This window comes from Delphinapterus leucas, chromosome 1, assembly GCF_059928025.1.
Source record: "Delphinapterus leucas isolate spDelLeu-1000000601 "Yukka" chromosome 1, BTC_Dleu_Yukka2, whole genome shotgun sequence".
NCBI lineage: Eukaryota > Metazoa > Chordata > Mammalia > Artiodactyla > Monodontidae > Delphinapterus > Delphinapterus leucas.
The window spans coordinates 148,806,944-148,829,733 of record NC_143129.1 but is presented as its reverse complement, the minus strand read 5'-3'; the positions used below and the strand labels follow the sequence as shown (position 1 = coordinate 148,829,733).

Sequence of the window (22,790 nt, the reverse complement as noted above, 5' to 3'; positions counted from 1 at the left end):
ACAGAATCAACCAGACTGTTTGCCTACTCTGAAATCTGAATCCTAATTAGGATCTGAATCCTAACATTGTTGGCACATCACATCTTAAAAGTATTTGTATTATTTTGTAACTTAATTTCTAAATATACCACATAAATTTATAATTTAATGTCTTAATTGTAATGCTTGAATAAAAAAACTAGAATGATTCCTTTGAAAACTAAAAGTAGAACTGCCATATGACCCAGCAATCCCACTACTGGGCACATACCGAGAAAACCATAATTCAAAAAGAGTCATGTACCACAATGTTCACTGCAGCTCTATTTACAATAGCCAGGACATGGAAGCAACCTAAGTGTCCATCGACAGATGAATGGATAAAGAAGATGTGGCATATATATACAATGGAATATTACTCAGCCATAAAAAGAAACGAAATTGAGTTATTTGTAGTGAGGTGGATGGACCTAGAGTCTGTCATACAGAGTGAAGTAAGTCAGAAAGAGAAAAACAAATACCATATGCTAACACATATATATGGAATCTAAGGGGAAAAAAATGGTTCTGAAGAACCTAGGGGCAGGACAGGAATAAAGACACAGACCTACTAGAGAATGGACTTGAGGATATAGGGAGGGGGAAGGGTAAGCTGGGACGAAGTGAGAGAGTGGCATGGACATATATACACTCCCAAATGTAAAATAGATAGCTAGTGGGAAGCAGCCACACCACACAGGGAGATTAGCTCGGTGCTATGTGACCACCTAGAGGGGTGGGATAGGGAGGGTGGGAGGGAGGCTCAAGAGGGAGGGGATATGGGGATATATGTATATGTATAGCTGATTCACTTTGTTATAAAGCAGAAACTAACACACCATTGTAAAGCAATTATACTCCAATAAAGATGTTAAAAAAAGAACTAGGATGAATTATAACATGAAGGGATTTTCATCTTAGTGTTTTTGCTGTATGAAAGATAATTTTTATATCACATTTTGGGAGTAATAACAGCTTTTTTGCACTATGTAAATACTAGTGGAGATTCTTCTGTAACTAACAAAACGATTATTGAAAAATAATCATCTCAAAACATGGAGCGTGGGCCTTGGTTTCCAGGTTTGTGCAGTGCTGCTGAAAATATTCCCTCCATCCTATAGATGGGGGAACTGAGGCTCAGAGGAATTCAGTGACTTTAGCATATGGATCTAGAGCCAGGACTTAAAATAAGGTCCTTTGACCTTTTCTTCCACAGCTGGCTGACTCAGCAGGGGACAGAAAGTGCCTGCTCAGCCCAAGTGGCTGAAATGTTGTTCCACTGTCTTGCTGAGCACAGCCTGACACCAGGCCCCAGCTGGGGCTCCGCGGCGGCCAGCACGGTATTTTGCTCTCAAGAGGCTTGCTGACAGGCTTGAAAGGACAGCGCTGGACAGCGGTGGGAAGTCTTTTGGACGTGCTCACCATCCCCGTCGGGGGGCGAACGTCTGGACAGTGAATACACCGAACGGGTAGCATGGGAGGGGCACACGCTGGAGCAGAAGGAGGGCTGCACCTGGTCTCCAAAAGCTGGGCGCCCCGGGCTCAGGTACTTAAATTCCGTCCCCCGCCCTGCCCTCTTCATCTGCAACCTGGGGACGATCTTTTCTTCCTCCACAGGGCAGGCGGGAGGGTGGAGTGAGGTGAGGTGACAAATGCAAAGGGCCAACCTGGTGCACAGGATGCTCCAAGCAAGGAGTTCCATTATTATTCCTAAAAGAGGAATAGTAATACTCTCACAGGATTATTTCAAAGAGTAAAACAAATGAAGATGTTCCAGCGCCTCAGACACAGCAGATGCTCAAAGGAGTCTTCAGCTGCACCTGCTGCCATGCCTTGGAGCGCTGGAGACCCCCAGGGGGATGCACGCCTCCACACAGGTCAGTCTTTTCAGCCGACAGCTGTAACTTGTGGACAGAGCCCCTGGCACCCCCAAACTAGGCACTTCAAGAAGAATGTGTGCACGGAGCAGTGAGGCCTTTGCAGGAGAGTGAGCTTTGGGGCTCCCTCAAGGAGGCCCTGGTCAGCCCCTGCTGTGCCCACTGGTGGTAAGTGGCACTCTCCTTGTGCACCACCCTCACCCCCCAGCCCTCGCTCTCAGCAGGTGACCCCAGACCCTGCCTCACAGTCAGCTGTGGCCCCCAAACAGATGGCCCCTCCCCAGCTCTCCCCTTCACCGGTGGTCAGCATCCTCCGCCATCCTCGCCCCTGTCCTCCTGTCCCTCTGAAAATCAGGATCCTTCCTCCTGCCCAAAGCCACCCCGAAACTCCTGCGCCCCTTCCATCAGCTCCTCCTTCTCTGGGCACCTCCTCACCTGCATTCAAACCTGCCCCCCAACACCAGCAGGTGGCCCTCCCACACTCGTTGCTTCCTCTGCTGCAGCCCACATGTGCCTCTTCCCACCCCCCCAGCTTCCATCCCCAGTCCACTCAACAAGAGTCCTTGTCCCCTCCTGTCTCTGACCCTCTCTGAAAAGCTTTGTGAGTTTTTCAAACAAGCAAATGAAAGAAAACCTTCTTTCTATTTGCTAAAGCAACCCCTTGGCAGCCTGTGGCAGTGTTGACCTCCCTCCTTCAAGAAGGTCCCATGCCCCCTTGATGTGGTCACTCCAGGTTTCCCTCCTACCTCTCTGGCCACAGTCCTTCCCTGCTGACAATTCCCAAATTCTCTGTCTCCAGCCCAGAGACCTCTCCTAAGCACAGACCCACATGCCCAGATGCCCCATCCGTCTCCACTTGCGTGTCCCACAGAAACCTCCAACTCAAGAGGTTAAAACCTGAGCTGACTTCCACTCAAACTGCTTGTCCTCCCCACCTTGGACACTGCCGTCTCCACACCCTCTGTCAACCAAGCCCAAAACCTCAGCCTAACCCAGCACTTCCTTCTTTCACCCACCAGCAACCAATTCACCTTTGCCTCCTCAGTCAAGCGGGACACATTCCTCCAACCCACCGCCCCTGGGAAGCCTTCCCTGCTGCCCAAGGCACCACCAGCAGCTCCTCCTTAGCTCCCCTGCCCTCTGTCACAGCAGGTCCCAAAGCCAAGGGTGTAAACTGGCAACTCAGGGACCAGCCTCCAGAGGTGTTTTACCCCCCTACCATGGGAGCAGCACAAGGCATTTAAAAATGAGTCACTGCCAACTGTATTAGTGTCCTAGGGCTGCCATAACAGAGTACTGCAGACTGGTTGGCTTAAAACAATAGCCCGGAGATGGAAGCAACCTAAGTGCCCATCATCGGATGAATGGATAGAGAAGATGTGGCACATGTATACAATGGAATGTTACTCAGCCATAAAAAGAAACGAAATTGAGTTATTTGCAGTGAGGTGGATGGGCCTAGAGTCTGTCATACAGAGTGAAGTAAGTCAGAAAGAAAAAGACAAATACCGTATGCTAACACATATATATGGAATCTAAGAAAAAAAAAAAGGTCATGAAGAACCTAGGGGTAAGACGGGAATAAAGACATAGACCTACTAGAGAATGGACTTGAGGATATGGGGAGGGGGAAGGGTAAACTGTGACAAAGTGAGAGTGGCATGGACATATATACACTCCCAAATGTAAAATAGATAGCTGGTGGGAAGCAGCCGCATAGCACAGGGAGATCAGCTCGGTGGTTTGTGACCACCTAGAGGGGTGGGATAGGGAGGGTGGGAGGGAGGCTCAAGAGGGAGGAAATATGGGGATATATGTATACGTATAGCTGATTCACTTTGTTATAAAGCAGAAACTAACACACCATTGTAAAGCAATTATACTCCAGTAAAGGTGTTTAAAAAAAAAGACAGAAATTTATTCTCTTGCAGTTCTGGAGGCTAAAAGCTCAAAATCAAGGTGTCAGTAGGGCCTTCCCCTCCCCCAACCCCTGCCTAAGGCTCTAGGGAAGAATCCTGGCTTAATTCTTCTAGCTTCTTGTGGATGCTGGCAATCCTTGGCACTCCCTGGCTTGAGGCAGCACAAGTCCAATCTCTGCCTCTGTCTTCACATGGCCATCTTCCCTCTGCGTATCTAAGTCCCTGTTTTCTCTTCATATAAGGACACAGTCATTGGATTAGGGTCCACTCTAAACCATAGGACCCCATCTTACATCTGCAAAGACCCTATTTCCAAATAAGATCACGTTGCGAGGTTCCAGATGAACATGAATCTGGGGGGTGGGGGTGGTGAGGAGGACACTATTCAATCCAGTACATTTAAAATCAGGAGATTATACATAAATAACTAGATTACCACTTTTCTTTAAAAAAAAAGAATCTGACCCCACATCCTCTTGCAACCCAGACTCCCACATGGTGACGAGTGGCTGGAGCAGAAAAGCCTTCTCATTCCCACTTATACTGGGCACACACTGTCCACCCATCACAGTCCCTGCCCCAAGGGGTCTAACAACTCTGACAGCAGCCCAGGATCAAAGACAGCCTCCACCCACATGCATCCTCCTTAAAACTAGCAGTGACTTTCTGTCAGAGTAAGAGGGACTGGCAAAGCAGAGGGTAGGCAAATTTTAAGAGGCAACTGCTCTCCACCCAAGCGTTTCTCTCTTTTACATCACCTATCTGGTCCTTGGAATTTTCACCTGGAGGCTGGCCGTACAGTGACGACATGTATATGTGACTGCCACTGGCTGGATGTACAGTGACGACATGTATATGTGACTGTCACTGGCTGGATGTAGCAGTCACTCTCCACTCTCCACCCACAGCCCTTGTCCTTACCACTCCACAGCCGGCATCTGCACTGCTTTCCCTAAGGGCCTCCTCTGGCTACCAGAGCCCGTTTTCCCCACCCTTGTGACCGCCCTCAACCGCTGACTGTCAGAGTCCCTGTATAAACAGCCCAGCTCCCTCACCCTCAGCATGAGAGCTCTAAGGCATGTGTTCTGCACAGGGGTTCCCAGGGTTTCCCAGCGCGATGAAGCTCCAGTTGCTCACTGTGGGGACATGAGCTTCAATGACACAGCCTCAGGTGGCTCTCTGCCTGCCTGCCTCAGTTCCTCTCTGTCCTGGGAAAGTGCTTTCTGGGATCACCTCTCAGATAACCTATTTGCACAAGAGCCATTTTCTCAGGGTCAGCTGCCAGAGGGACCCAGATTTGAGGACAGAGACGTGGTATGTCTGCCTTGTTCATCTCCACAGCACACAGCACGTGAATGGGCACATCATGAAGAACACTTATTAGTCATTCATTTATTCAGCTGTGTGTGTCGAGCTCTGCCATCTTCTCTTGGGCCAGGCCTGGCTTAGGTGCTGGGAGACAGTGATGAGAAGTCTACTATGTTTCCTGCCCTCCAGGAGCTTCCAATCCAGGGAAGAGAGCAGAGATGGCTGCCTCCCTAGAAGCCTACAGCTTGGCCTTGGAAAAACTTAGGAATGTGAAAAAGTGGGGAAACAGCACAAACTAGCAAAGAGTGAGAACTAAAATAAATGGGCTAATCCTTCATTCACCTCGCAAATATCCACTGAGTGTTCCTTCAGCCTCTCCTGGCAGGGGCACAAACACGTAAACAGGCAAACAGAACACCAAGGGGGCAGTGGTCTGATAGAGAGCCCAGAGACTGTGGCAGCACCAAGGAGGGGCTAACTCGGCCTGGCAGGGCAGGAGGACTCTCTGGAGGAGGTGTCACCTAAGCTGAGTCTTGAAGGACAGGAAGGCATTTGTAAGATATTGAAAGGAAAAAGCTTTTTAGACAAAGAAATCTGCACAGAGAAAAGTAGGAAGGTATGAAGATGGGTCTGTTTAGGGAACTGCAAGTGGCTTGGTATGGCTGAGACAAAGGAGAGGGCTCAGAGTGAGGAAGAGCAGGCAGGGACAGCATTATGAAGGGTGTCTCTGTGCCAGTCAGAGGCATTCAAACCTCTTTGGGACTCAGTTCTCTCCTCAGTGGAATGAACATGATGAGGCTCTTGTAAAGATAAAACGTACTAATGCAAGAGCAGACCTTTATACAACATCTGGCATTTCACTGGCCCTCAGGGAACTGCAGCTACTCCATCCTGAGAACCACAGGAAGTCATTGTAGGATTTGAAACAGCACAACGACATGGTCAGCTTGGAGCCTTGGGACACACCAGGGAGGAGGTTGTGGGATCAGAAAGGAGATGTGGGTTGCCTGGAGCCCTACCCTACCCTGCAGAGTGCCAACAGCTTATGTCTTTGCCTGAGAACTTTCTCTAGTAGTGGAGTCTTCTCAGTCACATGCAGGGCTGGCCAGAAATGCTGAGGAGTTAATACCCCAGAAACAGCCTAACCCAAGAAGAGCCTAGAGTTTGGTGGGTAAGACCTCCCACCTCCTAGCCATTAGAGGGTCCCCAGTCGTACTGAGCTGCAGGTGATGTCAGAGGCAACCCACTCATTAGCATAACTTTTATTAGCTTTTCTCCATTTCCTACCTCATTTTTATACTCCCTCACTGTGCCTCCTAGAATCACCTTCCAAATAAACTACTCACACCCAAATTCTTGTCTCAAGATATACTTTCCGGGAAACCCAAACTGAGTAGCTGGTAACAGAAATGACCCTAGAAAGCAGATGTTAGGAGGAGATTCCAGAATTATATCACTAAACAGTAAGATGGCAAAAAGAATGCCATTTCTGGTGGGAAGTGGGATGATTTTGCAGCATTACAATTCATGACTCTCACCTGCGATGGACTGGGCAGATATGTAAGTGGAAAGGGAATCAAAGGCTATGTAAAGCTCCAGCGCTTGAAAGGTATGGAGGCAGTGACAGCTACAAGGATCATGGAGCTGGTTAGCTTTTGTTATCTGCCTCAGAAGCCTTGAAGACAGAGAATCTGACTGGCTCAGTAAAGTCCACCAGCAACTCAGGGCGCACTGTGAAAACCAGAAGGTCTCCATGGCACAATTTAAAGAGACATTTATCCTTTGCAGCTGGAGGACAGACTGTGCCAAAAATCAGCCCAAGATTTTATTGTAAGCATGGCCGGGTTACCAAAGAGACTGAATCCACAGCCCCAGGAAGTCCTGGGCTAAAGTTAGGGTCCACGGGGCAGAAGAGACCCTGAGACTTGGGATCCAGTTTAAGAACTTCAGACCTCCACATTCTCCTGAACCCCGTATGTTGGCACAAATGCCTCCCTTCTTCCCCTCACAGAGAAGAGAAGCCTCCCATTGCCAAGAGACAATGCAAAGTCCTCACCTAAGACAAATGCCTCCCAAGACAATGATTCTACTCCTGCCTCCCCCCACCCCCCACCCCTGCCAACTCCACCCCACTGCCCATAACATGTAGACCAAAAACTATGGTCTGATCTCAGCATGACTTGATGGAGCAGTACCGGCCTTTATATGGAAGATAACAGATTCTTGGGGCTTCCCTGGTGGCGCAGTGGTTGAGAATCTGCCTGCCAATGCAGGGGACACGGGTTCGAGCCCTGGTCTGGGAAGATCCCACATGCTGCGGAGCAACTGGGCCCGTGAGCCACAATTACTGAGCCTGCGCATCTGGAGCCTGTGCTCTGCAACAAGAGAGGCCGCGACAGTGAGAGGCCCACATACCGCGATGAAGAGTGGCCCCCGCTCGCCGCAACTAGAGAAAGCCCTCGCACAGAAACGAAGACCCAACACAGCCAAATTAATTAATTAATTTTTAAAAAAGATAGATTCTTCACCATCAGAGCTACAGGGACTAACTAATAAATAGTTCCAGGAGGAACTGGAAGATTATACATGAGGGCGTTCGACCGTGGTGGAAGAAAACTATAAGGGTAGACAGGAGATAGTTTATTGAAGTGGGTGCTCCTGTCACTCAGGACTTCACAACCTGACAAGGATGTTCAAAGTCAACCTTAACACGTTGCTAGGATGGTTCCTTGAAACTTGGAGATGACAATGGCCTACAGTAAATGAGGTGGAAATACCATAGCTGCCTCGGCAGAGTGCTGTGGAAGAGGTCAGAGGCTCAGAGGAGTCGGCATGCTAGCGTGGATTTATGATGTAAGACCAGACAGCCACCGACGGACTAAGTTCTGTAGGAGGGCTAGAAGACACTCACTTTACTAAGTGGATGTGTGGAATAACAAGGGAGGTTCTAGAAGAAACTCAGTGGTGGCTTCCTCTGTAAGCCAAGTCGACGGTAAAGACAGAGCTATGGAACTGGGCTACCTAGTGGCGGTAGGAATATAGAAATCTGAACTCTCAGAGGCCAGGTGGTAGCACTTAAAACATCAGAGGCAAGGTGGGTGTTATGGGCAACAAAACTGGAACGGTAACCAGAGACTCTGACCCATAAGTATGTGTGATGATGGCTAACAGACCAGTGTTTCCAGAGATTAGATAGGCAGCCTTCTAGAGTGTAGACTTATAAACCAAAAAGTACCAAAGCATGGAAGCAGGAGACTGATAATCGGTTGCCACAGCGGAAAATGACGGTCCCTTGCCCAGTTTCTGGACTTGAGCCAGTTCTCAGATCCAGAGTCCATTAATTGAAGGAGAGGCCAGGTCCCCTTGAGGAAGGAGCTGGCAGTGTCATAGCAAATATATATAATACATATTACCCCCCTTTCCCCCAAAAGCCCTATAACCAGTTATAAGACTAATTCCATACTGGAGAAAGGGAAACACCCAAGTCCCTTGAGAGCTATTGAATAAAGTGCCTGAACTGGCACTCCTACCGAGAAACCCAATATGCCATCATGGCTCCCTTGCTGGACTGGGATTGTATGAAGGCCAGATGACACAGGGAGTCCTGGTCCAAGTCCATCTTACAGTAATATCCATCCTGTGAGAAAAGGTCAAGTGAGAACCCCTGAAACTGTCCCCTGCCCTGCCCAAGAGAAGGAATCAGAAGCAGTGCTACATCGTGGATAGAACGGCAGGAATTAGTTCTACCCTCAGTGATTTAAAGGATGCAGGGGTGGTGATTTTTACCATAACCCTCTCTAATTCACCATTATATCCCCTGCAAAAAATAGATCATGGTGGACAATAGTGGACTACCAGAAATTTAACCAACCGCAACCATTGTGCCAGATATGGTAACTCTGCTAGAATCAATCAGCACTTGGTATGGATCTACTGATTCACAAATGTATTCTTTGTAATCCCCATCAAAAAGGAAGATCAGCAGTTCACAATTCTCATTTCACATTCACCTAGGATGAGCAGCAGTACACACTGACCTTCTTGCCCCAGGGCAACGATAATCCTCCTTTCTGTCTCAGTATAAGTCAAAGGAACATTGATCATTCTGACATTGCCACAGAATATCATCATAGTGATCCACCGAGCTGATGATATCCTGTTAATCAGATCTCATGAGCAGAAGTACTCTTGGAAAGAAACTTATGTGCCAGAGAGTAGATTCACCCTACATAGATTAAGGGCCTGCCACATTAACAACACTTCAGTAGTCTAATGGCATAGGGCATTGGAGGACATCCCACCACCCCGAAGTAAAGGCTGTTATTGCACTTTAATCTCCTACAACTAAGAGTCACAGCCCTTAGCAGTCCAGCCTACACTTAGGTATACTGCTCTAATCCATTTTCTGGGTGACTTAAAAGGTTACCTACCTTGAGAGCTCTCTACAGCTGGTTCAGGTTGCTGTAAAAGCTGCCCTGACCCTGGTCTATATGACCCAGTAGACCCAACGATGTTAGAGGTGTCCATGGTAGACAAAAAACCATGCGGAATCTCTGACTAGCCTCAAAATAAGGGTTTCAGTGTAGGCTTCTAGGATTCCGGAAGAATGGTATTCATATTTCTACAGCAGAGAAGTCTTCACTATTCAAAGACAAGCGCCTGGCATGTTACTGGACCTTAGGATATAAACCAAGCACCTGACCTAGAATATCAGATGACTATGAAATCAGAGATGCTTATCAAGAGGTAGGTATTATCAGATACACCAGTAATTCTATGATATAATTTAAAGGGTACACTTGGTACCAGGCTTGAGAAGGTGCAAATAGGACCCAAATTCCATGTCTCCTACCTCTATTGCATTGAGGCCTCTCCATCAGCTTGACCTATGGCTTCAGAGGAGGTTTGCAACAAGCAGTTGATGGGAAGGAGAAAAACCCAGGCCTGGTTCATGGACGGGTAGACTCAATGTATTTGTGCAAGCTGAAAATGGACTTTTTATACCACAGCCCATTCAGGGGTGGCTCCAAGAGAAAGGGGGGAATAGAGTGGAGAATATGCATATTTTCAAATTGTGAATTTATACTAATATGACTAATTCAAGTTAACATTATAGGAGGTTTACTTAACTCCTTCGATTTCTTAATACTAACTGTATGGACACATAATTTACATGCAATAAATCTCACTTGTTTTAGGTGTACAACTGTGTAACATCCAACACCCTAAAATATTCCCTCGTGCTCCTCTGCAACTGGTCCCACCTCTTGATCCTTAACCTCTGGCAACTACCGATCTGCTTTCTTTCACTGTAGTTTTGCCTTTTGTAGAATTTTATGTAAATGGTATATGATATATAGTCTTTTTTGTTTGACCTCTTTGCATAATGTTTTCGAGATTCATCCATAATTTTGCATATATTAATATTACATTCATTTTTACTGCTGAATTAGTATGGATATACCACAATTTGTTTATCCACTCACCAGTTGATAGACATTTGGATTGTTTTCAGTTTGGGGCTATTATGAATAAAGTGGCTATAAACATTCCAGTACAAGTCTCAATGCGGACACGTTTTTATTTCTCTTGAATAAATACTTAAGAGTAGGATTGGGGGAAATATGATAAGTGTGTGTTTATTAAACACTGCCAAACTGTTTTTCAAAGTAGTTTAGCTATTTTATATTCCCACCAGCAATGTATGAAAGTTTTGATTGTTCCACAAACCTGTCAATGCTTGATATTATCACTTTTTCACCTGAGTCATTCTAGTGGTTGGATAGTGGCATCTCATTGTAGTTCTCATTTGCATTTCCCTGGTGATAGTGATATTGAGCATCTTTGCATGTAGAGATTCTCTGATTGTATCATTTTTTATTGCACTGATAATCTTGGTTGCTAACAGCTATTTGTCTGCATTGATGGAATCGTTTCCATCTTTTCCGTTGCTCTCAGTGCTGGCTATAAAATACAATAATTCATGGGAAGCAGAAGAGTGGGAAAGTGAGGGTTTTGGAGTCTGGCAGCCAAGTGGACCCTGAACCACCACTTTCAGGCTGAGTGATCTTGGGCAAGTCCAGTAAACTCCCTGAGCTCCTGTCTTTTATTTTCAAAATGGGGATTGTCATCATCAACAACCAGTAATTATTATTATTAGCTACCATTTATCAGCGCCTTCTATGTGCCAGAGTGTATTATTTATATACTAAGCAAGTGTGCTTATATTATGTAAAGTGCTTACAGCAGTGCCTAGAACATAGTAAGCTCTACATTAGTATTTTATATATATATATATATATATATATATATATATATTTTTTTTTTTTTTTTTGCGGTATGTGGGCCTCTCACTGCTGTGGTCTCTCCCGTTGTGGAGCACAGGCTCTGGACGCACAGGCCCAGCGGCCATGGCTCACAGGCCCAGCCGCTCCGCGGCATGTGGGATCTTCCCGGACCGGGGCACGAACCTGCGTCCCCTGCATTGGCAGGTGGACTCTCAACCACTGCGCCACCAGGGAAGCCCCAGTATTATAGATTTTTAATTTATTTTTATTGCAATAAAATATGCATAAATGTTACCATTTTAACTATTCTTTTTATAAATTTATTTATTGTCTGCGTTGGGTCTTCGTTGCTGCACATGGGCTTTTTCTAGTTGCAGTGAGCAGGGGCTACTCTTCGTGGCTGTTACTCTTCATGGCAGTGCATGGGCTTCTCATTGCAGTGGCTTCTCTTGTTGCGGAGCACGGGCTCTAGGTGTGCGGGCTTCAGTAGTTGTGGTTCGCGGGCTCAGCAGTTGCGGCTCACGGGCTCTAGAGGGCAGGCTCAGTAGTTGTGGCACACGGGCTTAGTTGTTCCGCGGCATGTGGGATCCTCCCAGACCAGGGCTCAAACCCGTGTCCCCTGCATTGGCAGGCAGACTCTTAACCACTGTGCCACCAGGGAAGCCCCATTTTAAGTATTCTTAAGTGTACAACTCACTCACTCAGTGGCATTAATTACATTCGCATTGCAAACATCCCCATCATCCGTCTCCAGGACTTTTTCATCATCCCAAACTGAAATTCTGTACCCATTAAACACTAACTCCCCATTCTCTCTTCCCCTCAGCCCCTGGTAACAACTGTTCTACTTTCTTTTGGTTGTTGTTGTTGTTATTTATTTGGCTGCGTCAGGTCTTAGTTGCAGCACACAGGATCTTCGTTGAGGCACATGGGATCTTTCGTTGCAGCACGTGGGCTTCTCTCTAGTTGTGGCGTGCAGGTTTTCTCTCTCTAGTTGTGGCCCGCGGGCTCCAGGGCATTTGGGCTCTGTAGTTTGCAGCACGCAGGCTTTCTCGTTTAGGCACATGGGCTCAGTAGTTGTGGTCTGCGGGCTTAGTTGCCCCGTGGCATGTGGGATCTTAGTTCCCCGACAGGGATCGAACCCACGTCCCCTGCGTTGGAAGCCGGATTCTTTACCACTGGACCACCAGGGAAGTCCCTGTTCTACTTTCTGTTTCTATAAATTTGGCTATTCTAGGTACTTTATATCAGTGGAATCATACAATATGCATCCTTTCAGGACTGGCTTACTTCACTAAGTACAGTGTCTTCAGGCTTCATCCATGTTGTAGCATGTATCAGAATTTCATTCTTAAGTCTGCTTCCCTTATTTTCTGTCTGGTTTTTCCATCCATTATTGAAAGGGAGATACTGTAGTCTCCAACTATTATTGTAGAACTGTTTCTCCCTTTGATTCTGTCAATTTTTCCTTCAGACATTTTGAGGATCTGTTATTAGGTGCATAAACTTATTATTATGTCCTTACAGCAAACTCTGAGGTAAGACCACCATCATCCCCATTTTGCAGATGAGGTAAAGAAGGCTTATAGAATTTGTCTTGGCTGAGGTCAACACATATCATAATGATCCTCTTTAAAAATGCATTTATCACCATTGGAGATAGCTATTATACCCACTCCTAATTCTGAATTTTGGCAATTAATGGGAAAATATAAATCATTGAGCCTGCCTTTTCAACTCAAACTGCCTGTCAAATTGCATGTAACCAAATATCTTGGCTAATGAGGAAAGGTCTTTCCTTACAAAATAATTTCAACTAGAAAATATTGATGGAATGATGGAATTAGAAAAACACTTTTTTGCAAGCCCTCATGGAATAATGTTCTAGGTAATGATGATCAGTGGATGCAAAACACATTCGATCAAAGTTTGGTGGATGTATTCATTTTCTATTGCTACTGTAACTACACATTTAGTGGCTTAAAGCAACATAAATTTATTATTTTACAGTTCTGGAGGTCAGGAGTCTGAAATGAGTCTCAATGGGCTAAAAATCAGGATGTCATGAGGGCTGTGTTCCTTACGAGGCCCTAGGAGAGAATCTGATTCCTGGCCTATCCTAGGTTCTAGAGGCCGCCTGCATTCCTTGCCTAGCTGCCTCTTTCTCCTTCTTCAAAGCCATCAGTGTAGCATCTTCAAATCTCTTTCTGACTTTGACCCCTCCCCCCATGCCTCCCTCTTTAAAGGACCCTCGTGCTTACACTGGGCTCACCTGGATAATCTAAAGTAATCTCTTTACCTTAACATCAGTTGATTATCATCCTTAATTCCACCTGCAATCTTTATTCTCTCTTTCTAGGTAACATAACATATTCACAAATTCTGGAGATTAGGACACGGACTTCTTTGGGGGAAAGGTGTTATTTTGCTTACCACAATAACGAACTAGAGATTTGCAAGGTATCAGATTATCCATTTACAGATTACTAAGAGGTTATAAAGGGGGAAAATGCACCTTATCAATCAAGGAGTCAGACTGTCCCCAACTAAACCCATTGATCAATTTTAGCAACACTATTGGTGTGACAACAGACGGACGAAGTATGCATTCTGATGTTGTGTAGTATGAAATAAAAAGTATGACCTATGAAATACTCTTAACAAGGATGTTTTACCTGACTTTAAACGACCTTTTATAACTAACTTCCAGTTTACCAGAAATACAGGGGGTGAAGAAAAGAATTAAATGACACCATGAAGAAACAGGAAAATTGCCTCAGTTTCTTTAGTAAATCACTGACATTAAAAAAGAAAAAGCCCAATGGCTGTTCTAGATTAAATAGTAATGGTTCCCCCAGAAGAAGACTCTAATATACGGATTTGAGTGTATTTGGGAGGTACTAGAGTACCAGTAGGGAAGCAAGGAAGAGATGCAGGGAAGGAAAGGTGCTAATGCAGGGTTTACTGTTAAGCCAGCTACAACAGTGGGCAGCTGGATCTCAATCTCATGAGGAAACTCTTGGAAATGGCACAAAACATAAAACTCAGAATTACCCCCACCCAAAAAGCAAGGGAGCTGGAACAGTTATATACCAACTGGCAAAAATCATTTGTAGAGGACTGATCCCTGGGAGTGTTAATTCCTTGGCATGTGGCAAGCAGGTAAAGCAATCCTGTACAGTGGTATGCCTAATATATTTGATACTTGCAATGGGTCATGTTTAACCCCTTTCACTATATGAAAAAATTATTTTCAATAATTAGTATGAAATAAAATGAAAAATAATCAGATAGAAAAGAAATATAGTGAAAAGTTTCTTCTGTTGAACTTTGTATGTATAATCATGCCATTAAAATTTAAAATAATAAAAAATAAAACAAGTATTATAATACCAAAAAGTAAAAAGGAAAGATAAATGCTTTCTAAATACATCAATGTGGTTTTTAAAAAAGGGGGGAAACATACCCCCTATTGATCTATTGCAATAATGAATAATAACAATAAAATTTATTTTCAAGCTTTAACTTTTACAAATTTGCAAGTGACTTCATCAAAATTATATTCTTCATGTATGCATGTTAAATAGACAGTATAACCTATCAATCCATCTTTACTCCTTTCTATCAGTTTTAATTTTGAAAAATCTCTTTTACATGAAGCAACCCATAAATACTTTGATGGAGAGTCTTAAAAACCCATTTCACAACAAATTCCAGAAATCATAACGCTGCATATTACTTTGTTTTTGGAGGATACACGCTAGTGGATTTCAGTTTGTCTCCAGAGTCCAAAATTTCCACTAGAGTATCTTCACTGTTCTCTTATGTCTGGTAAAAATCTCCATTTTTATTTGGCAAAATAAGATGAAACGGCTGAATGATAGCAGATATTGACATTATTTGAGTCACTGCTTTAGAATGAGTGTCCAGTTCTTGGTAGAAATGATCAGAGTATTGAAACATTGCCTTTTTACTTCTTCTGGCACATTTTGTCATTTCTCCTGGAATTCTTCTTCAAAATTGGATTCTTTGTTTCCTTGTAAATGTTCATTCCTTTCATTTTCTGTTATATAGCCAATATAGCTACGATTTTTATGTGCCAATCTTCAAGCATGAATTTTACCATACATTGTTCAAGGTTGATTCTGGCCCTCTGCAAACATTTGTGTCTTACTAACGTCATCTAAAATTTCACACCAAATAATAAAATATAATTCAGAAAACAAATCATGTGGGGCAAAGAACAAATTATCAGTTGATCCCCTTATGTCTATGCTTTCTTTTAGATTGCACAATATTTCAAAAGCTAACATTAACTTTCGAACTTTGTTCTTATTGTACACACAGTTTCATTTGCCTGGGATAGTCGTTTCACTAATATACCTACATTCAGCAGCATTTTTAGTAGACAAGGTGATATTGAAAAGAAAGGATAATTTTTTTCCCAAAGTTTAAAAAAAATCACACACTAAAAAGGACTTCCAAAAGTGTGAACTCCATAAAAGTTCGGAGAATATTGTAAAAGGCACAAATAAGGATTTGGAATTAATATCTTTGATTTTTACCTGAACTACAGCATGCTTACCAAACCAAAATATTGCACCTCAAATTTCACTTTGTTTTGCTGTTTTAAATTTCAAACACAAACAAAAATCTCCAAGAGGTCACATACAGTGACAAAATTAACTCAAGTTCTCATTCTTCATCTTTACACTCACTATGCTATTATCATTTATTTCAAATCTGCTGTTTAAACACAGGAATATGTAGTTCCACAGAGGTTGGAATAATGGCATCCTAAGAAAGCTCCAACGATTCCAAACCTTTACCAACTTATTTTTTAAACAAATGCAAGTAGCTGAGTCTGCATATGTTGGGGGCCGACTGTATACCTTGGATTGTCCTGAATTAACTTCCATGTGCTTGTTAAGGTATAAGTAATTAAAAGGTGATCATTTGACTCTGGTTCCAGTTAAGATGGAGTAAGCACATTCCACCCTATCTCTGCCATTGTATGCAACCAAAAAATCCCAGAAAGAACACATGGAACAGTTATCTGAGGACTCTGAAAAGTAAAGAATAGCAAGAGGGCTGAGGAAGGAAACCAGAACTTGAAGAACCACTAATCCAGTGGTGAGTCTTCTTGTTTTACTCCTCTAGTATCTCCCAGCCTGGACTCAAAGCTTGCCTGAAACCCAGAACTAATATCATATTTAAGGGTGAAAGACTAAACCTTTCCCCCCTAAGATTAAGACATGGCAAGGATCTCTACTCTCATAACTCCCAATCAGCATTGTAGTGGAAGTAAAACTATCCCTACTTAAAGATGACATGATTATTTATGTAGAAAATCCCAAGGAATATACAAAAAAAAGCTCCTATAACTAGTAAGTGAATTTAGAAAAATTACAAGATACAATGTCTGCTTATAAATATCAAATGTTATATCTATATAATAGTACTGAACAATTGGAAACCAAATGTTTAAAAGAGCACTTTCAGTGGTTCCCCCCAAAATGAAATAGTTAGGTATAAATCTAACACAAGAAGTTCAGAATCTGTGTGCTGAAAACTATGAAATGCTGATGAAAGAAATGAAAGAAGATCTACATGGAAGGAGAGCCATATCATGTTCATGGGCTGGAATATGCAATATAGTTAAAATTCAGTTCTTCCTTGAAGCTGAAATTGAGCTATACATTCAACACAATTCTAATCAAAATGCCAGCAGGAATTTTTGCAGATACAGACAAACATATTTTAAAGTTTTTAAGGAGAGCTAAAAGGAACTAGAATAATCAAAGCAAATATGGAAAAAAAAGAATAAAGTTGGAGGATTCGTGGCACCCAATTTTAATATTTACTATAAAGCTACAGTGATGAAGACAGTGTGGTATTAACAAAGGGATAGATACATAAATCAGTGGAACAAAAGAGAATCCAGAAATAGATGCACACAGACATGGCCAATTATTCCTTCAACACAGGTGCAAAGACAATTCGATAGACGAAGGATAGTCTTTTTAACAAATAATGTTAGAACATTTGGTCATTCTTTTGGTATGCAAAAGAATGAATTTCAACCTAAACTTCATGCCTTATACAAAAATTAACTCAAAATGGATCATAGGTCAAAATGTAAAATGTAAAGCTATTAAAATATTAAAAGACAGGAGAAAATCTTTATGACTCTGAGTTAAGCAAACAGTTTGTAGATATGATATTAAAAACATAATTCTTTAAAAATTGATAAATTGAACTTAATGAAAATTTAAAACTTTTGCTCTGTGGAGGGTATTGTTAAGAGAGTGAGAAGATAAGCTATAGACTGAAAGAAAATGTTTGCAAATTACATATCCAACAAAGAACTTGTATCCAGAATATATAAAAACAAATGCTCAATATTCAATAATAAAAAGAATAAACCAAACCCAAGGAAAATAGAGGAAGGAAATAATAAAGATTGGAGTGGAAATTAATGAAATAGAGCATAGAAAAACAATATGCAAAATAAAAAATAAGGTTTTTTTCTTTAAAGATTAACAGAATTGACAAGTCTTTAGCTAGATTGACCAGGAAAAAAGACTAAAGACTGAGGAAAAAAGACTCAAATTACTAAAATCAGAAATGAAAGAGGGTAATGCCACTACTGGCCTTACAGAAAAATTTTTAAAGGATTATAAGGGAATATTGTAAACAACTATGTACCAACAAATTAGATAACTTCAATGAAATGGACAAATTCCTAGAATGATGTAAACTACTGAAATTGACACAAGAAGTATCAGAAAATTTGAACAAATTTTGAATAGATCAATTACAAGTTAAGAGATCAAATTAGTAATCAAAAAACTGTCCACAAAGAAAACTCCAGGCCCATATTGTTTCACTAGTGAATTCTACCAAACATTTAAGGAAGAATAAATACCAGTTCTTCACAAACTCTTCCCCAAAATAGAAGAGGTGATAATATTTTCCAACTTATTCTAAGAAACTGGTATTACCTTGATACCAAAATCAGACAAAGACATCACAAGAAAACTACAAACCAATATTCCTTATGAATATAGATGCAAAATTTCTCAACAAAATGGACTAAATCCATCAACATACAAAAAGTATTATACACCATGACCAAGTGGGATTTACCCCAGGAATATAAGGTTGGTTTAAAATCCAAAAATTGAGTAATATAATACATCATATCAACAGAATAAATGATAAAACCATATGATTATCTCGATGCATAAAAAGCATTTGACAAAATTCACACCCTTTCATGATAAAAACACCCAACAAACTAAGAATAGAAGGGAACTTTCTCAACCTAATTAAGGCATCTACAAAAAATGCACAGCTAACATCATACCTAATGGTGAAAGACAGAATGATGCCACCCTAAGATCAGGAACAAAATAAGGATGTCCAGTCTGTGGCTCTAACCAACATTTTATTGGAGATTCTAACCAGGGAAATTAGGCAACAAAGTGAAATGAAAGGCATCTAGATTAGAAATGAAGAAGTAAAACTAATATCTCTGTTTACAGATGATATAACCTTGTATAGAATACCCTAAGGAACAAACTACTAAAACTATTAGAACTAATAAATGAGTCAACAAGGGTGCAGGTTAATATACAAAAATCGTATTTCTATACACTTGTAATGAACAATCGAAAAATAAAATTAAGACAGCAATTCCATTTACAATAACATCAAAAAGAATAAAATACTTAGGAATACATTTAACAAAATAAGTACAAACTTATTCCTTAGAAACTACAAAACATTGTTGCAAGAAATTTTAAAAGACCCAAATAAACAGGACATCCCATGTTCATCAATCAGAAGACTTAATATTTTTATGATGGGAATGCTCAAATTAATCTACAGATTCAATACAATCCACATCAATTTTCTGACTTCTTTGTAGAAATTGACAAGTTAATCCTAAAATTTATATGGAAATTCAAGGGACACAAAATAGCCAAAACAATCTAGAAAAAGACAAACAAAACTAAAGAACTCACACTTTGCCATTTCAAAACTTAGTACGAAACTACAGTAATCAAGACAGTGTCATACTGGCATAAAGATAGACATATATCAACAGAATAGAACTGAGAGTCCAAAGTAAGTCCTCACATTTCTGGTTAATTGAGTTTTGACAAGGGTGCCAAGATAATTCAATGGGGGAAAGAACAGTCTTTTCAACAAATGGTTCAGGGACAGTTAGATATCCACATGCAAAAGAAAGAATTAGGACCATTACCTCACACATATACAAAAATTAACTCAAAATGGATCAAAGACTCAATTTAAGACTTAAAACTATAAAACTTTATTTTGAAGAAAATAGGGGTGTAAATCTTCGTGATCTTAGTTTAGGCACTATTTCTTAAATATAAAACCCGAAACACAAGCAACAAGGAAAAAACAAATGTATTGTTCCTTATCAAAATTTAAAACTTGTGCTGCAAAAGACACCACCAAGAGTGGTTAAGAATCCACCTGCCAATGCAGGGGACACGGGTTCGAGCCCTGGTCCGGGAAGATCCCACATGCCACAGAGCAACTAAGCCCGTGTGCCACAACTACTGAGCTTGTGCTCTAGAGCCTGCGAGCGACAACTACTGAGCCTGTGTGCTGCAACTACTGAAGCCGTGAGCCTAGAGTCCGTGCTCCACAACAAGAGAAGCCACCTCAATGAGAAGCCCGCGCACCGCAATGAAGAGTAGCCCCAGCTCGCTGCAACCAGAGAAAGCCTGCACACAGCAACGAAGACCAAGTGCAGCCAAAAATTAATTAATTAATTATTTTTTTAATTTTTAAAAATTAAAAAAAAAAGACACCACCAAGAAAGGGAAAAGATAACCCTAGAATGGGAGAAAATACTGGTAAATCATCTAGCTGATAAGGGGCTCTATCTGGGATATATAAAGAATTTTTACAACTCGGACAAATAACCGAATTTTAAAATGGGCAAAGGACTCAGCTTTGAGCAGGCTCTGGCCTCTGGGCCCCACGGAGGGGAAGGGCTGGCCGATACATACCCAGGCTCTGAGGGCCCTGGAGAGCTGGTGCCCAGGCAGGGTGAGCTCTGGAGGAGAAGGCTTCCACAGTCCCCAACAGTCTCTGCATGGTGCCCCATCCGGTGCCAAACACCTGCCACCCACAGCGAGAAGTCCCAGCCGCTTGAAAGTCCAGAAGGGGTCGGGCTCTGGGGCCCTGCCCTTTGCCCTCGGGCCTGGTTTCTTCACGGGCTGGGCTTGCGTGCGCCCCCTACCCCACCCTACCCCCCACCCCGCCCGCCCTTTCTCTGTGTCACAAATGCCAGCCTGAGCTGTCCAGCGTCCAGTGTGTGCTAGACCTCGAGAGGAGTTAGAAGCTAGGGAGAAGCTCTCCCAGTTTCACACTCTATTCTGGGATTGCTTGACGCACAACCGGTTCTACACAGGCAATTTACTTTGTAAATTACGTACCTGGCTCCGCTGCTGCCGGCCCCGCCGTGGGGCCCCGGTGGGCTGTCACCCGCTGGTTTTTCCCTCCCAGGAGGCTGCCACATCTGACCGGGACCACCCCGCTGCTCCAGCGCCTGCCTTCTGCCCTGGTCGCAGGCTGTCCCACCGGGATCGAGTGCCTTTATCGCCTGGCTTTTACATCGCGCCAAAAACGCAATAGCCCATCCAGCAGGCCAGGTACTCCCGGCTGGGGATGCTTCCCTTGGTGAGCTGGAGGGACTCGCCAAAGAAGCCCGTGCTGTCTGCTCGTAATTCCATGATGTTCGGCCACTCGAGAACCATCAAGATTCCTCCACCGGGGCGCAAATTTACCCTCCTGCGTTCACCACCTGAGCAGGTAGTCAAGGTTAGGAAGCCGGTACATCCAGTCACCTCCCACTTCCTTGCCCAAAGGAGAGTGAGGTGAAGGTCCAAGAAGAGCCCCGAAGAGGCATAGCAAAGAAGAAGCATCACACAGAGACGGAAGGAAGGAGAGGACGATCGGAAGAGGGGCCACCATAGCAATGGGGATATACCATTGACATCTAGGCCCCAGGAGATCAGTGGAGTCCTCACTTCCCTCGAGTGCGATCCTGAGCCTCTGGGCCTCCTTCCCGAGCACCCAGAAGACAACCTGAGTGAGAACGCCCAGATGTCTCCAGTGAGCTCCTCCTCAGAAAGCCGTGTCATCCGCTCAGATGGAGATGCTGGAGACGTGCTGTCTCCTTGGAAGCCTGAGTCCCATGCCATGGTGTTCTCTGTCCCAGCCGCACGCTGCTCCCCGCTGCTGGAGGGGCCAAGTGCTGGGTGAAGACCACCGGCCCAGCTCATCAGCTCACTGATGTCTGGGAAGGAGCTGCAGCGTGAAAAATGTTCAGACATCCCACCAAGAAGCTCCCCTTCCCTGGTGTCTACCAGCAGTAGGCCCAGTAAGCGGAAGATTCCTCTGCCGCTTTTTCTGCCACTGCCAGGACTGAGGTTGCCCCCTGCCGCTGACATGGGATCAAGGTGAGCTGCCCCCTCCTCCTAAGCTTCCGTGCTCAGCTCTTGCCAAAAACCCAGGCACCTTGGAGAAGAACACTGAGCGTCAGTGGATCAAGATCCTGAATAATATAAGGAAGGTCAGGGAAGACTGCAGTGCCCCTCAGCCTGCCCCTTCTCTCTCCCCACCTGCCTCACAGACTGCAGACTCCCTGCGCCTGACCACTCACCCCTTGGAGGTCCCTGCTACTACCACCGACTTGGCCAACCTATATTCCAGGTCCCCCAACCTGTCTTTCCCTCCACCTTCCCTGACACCTAATATTGATCAGGAAACAAGATACACAGTCGCTAAGTCCCCTCCTCATGCTATGCCTGCTGATTCTCTTCCTGCTTCAGCTTCCAATCCCATTTTGGGAATTCCACTTAAGAAGAATGAAGGCCCTTTTCATTCAGTCATGGCCACAAAACCTCTTATTTCTGACCTCCCCACACCTCCTAGCATCCCAGCTTTCTCCTTCCAGCCACCATCCCATGAAAAGGAAACCCCAACACCCATTTGTTCAGATTCTACCCCTCCTTTATACTTACCTACCCCTCTTACAGTCCCTACCATCAATCCCCCTATTTTAACTGGGCAGCCCATGACTTCTATGGCAATCCCTTCCACTAGCATGGCCATGGTATCTGGAAGTTTGACCTTCCAGCCTACTGTAGATATTGATGTCACTGACATGGACACTACTGCCCCTTCCCAAGCTGTCATTTTTAGGTCTCCCCCAGGTTTCAGGATGGAGCAGAGGCACCCTATAGGGGTACCAGTGTCCATCACACGACCTGTGCCGATGGTCCCTTGCACCACCCCAATTTTTAACCATCCCTTTGGCCCCAAAACCAACC

At 43.6% G+C, this 22,790-nt stretch overlaps 1 pseudogene; it reads left to right on the top strand.

Annotated features, from left to right (window-relative positions):
• Positions 1–1,786: 1,786 nt before the first annotated feature.
• Positions 1,787–22,764, top strand: LOC149750756 (nuclear pore-associated protein 1-like; annotated as a pseudogene).
• Positions 22,765–22,790: the final 26 nt, after the last annotated feature.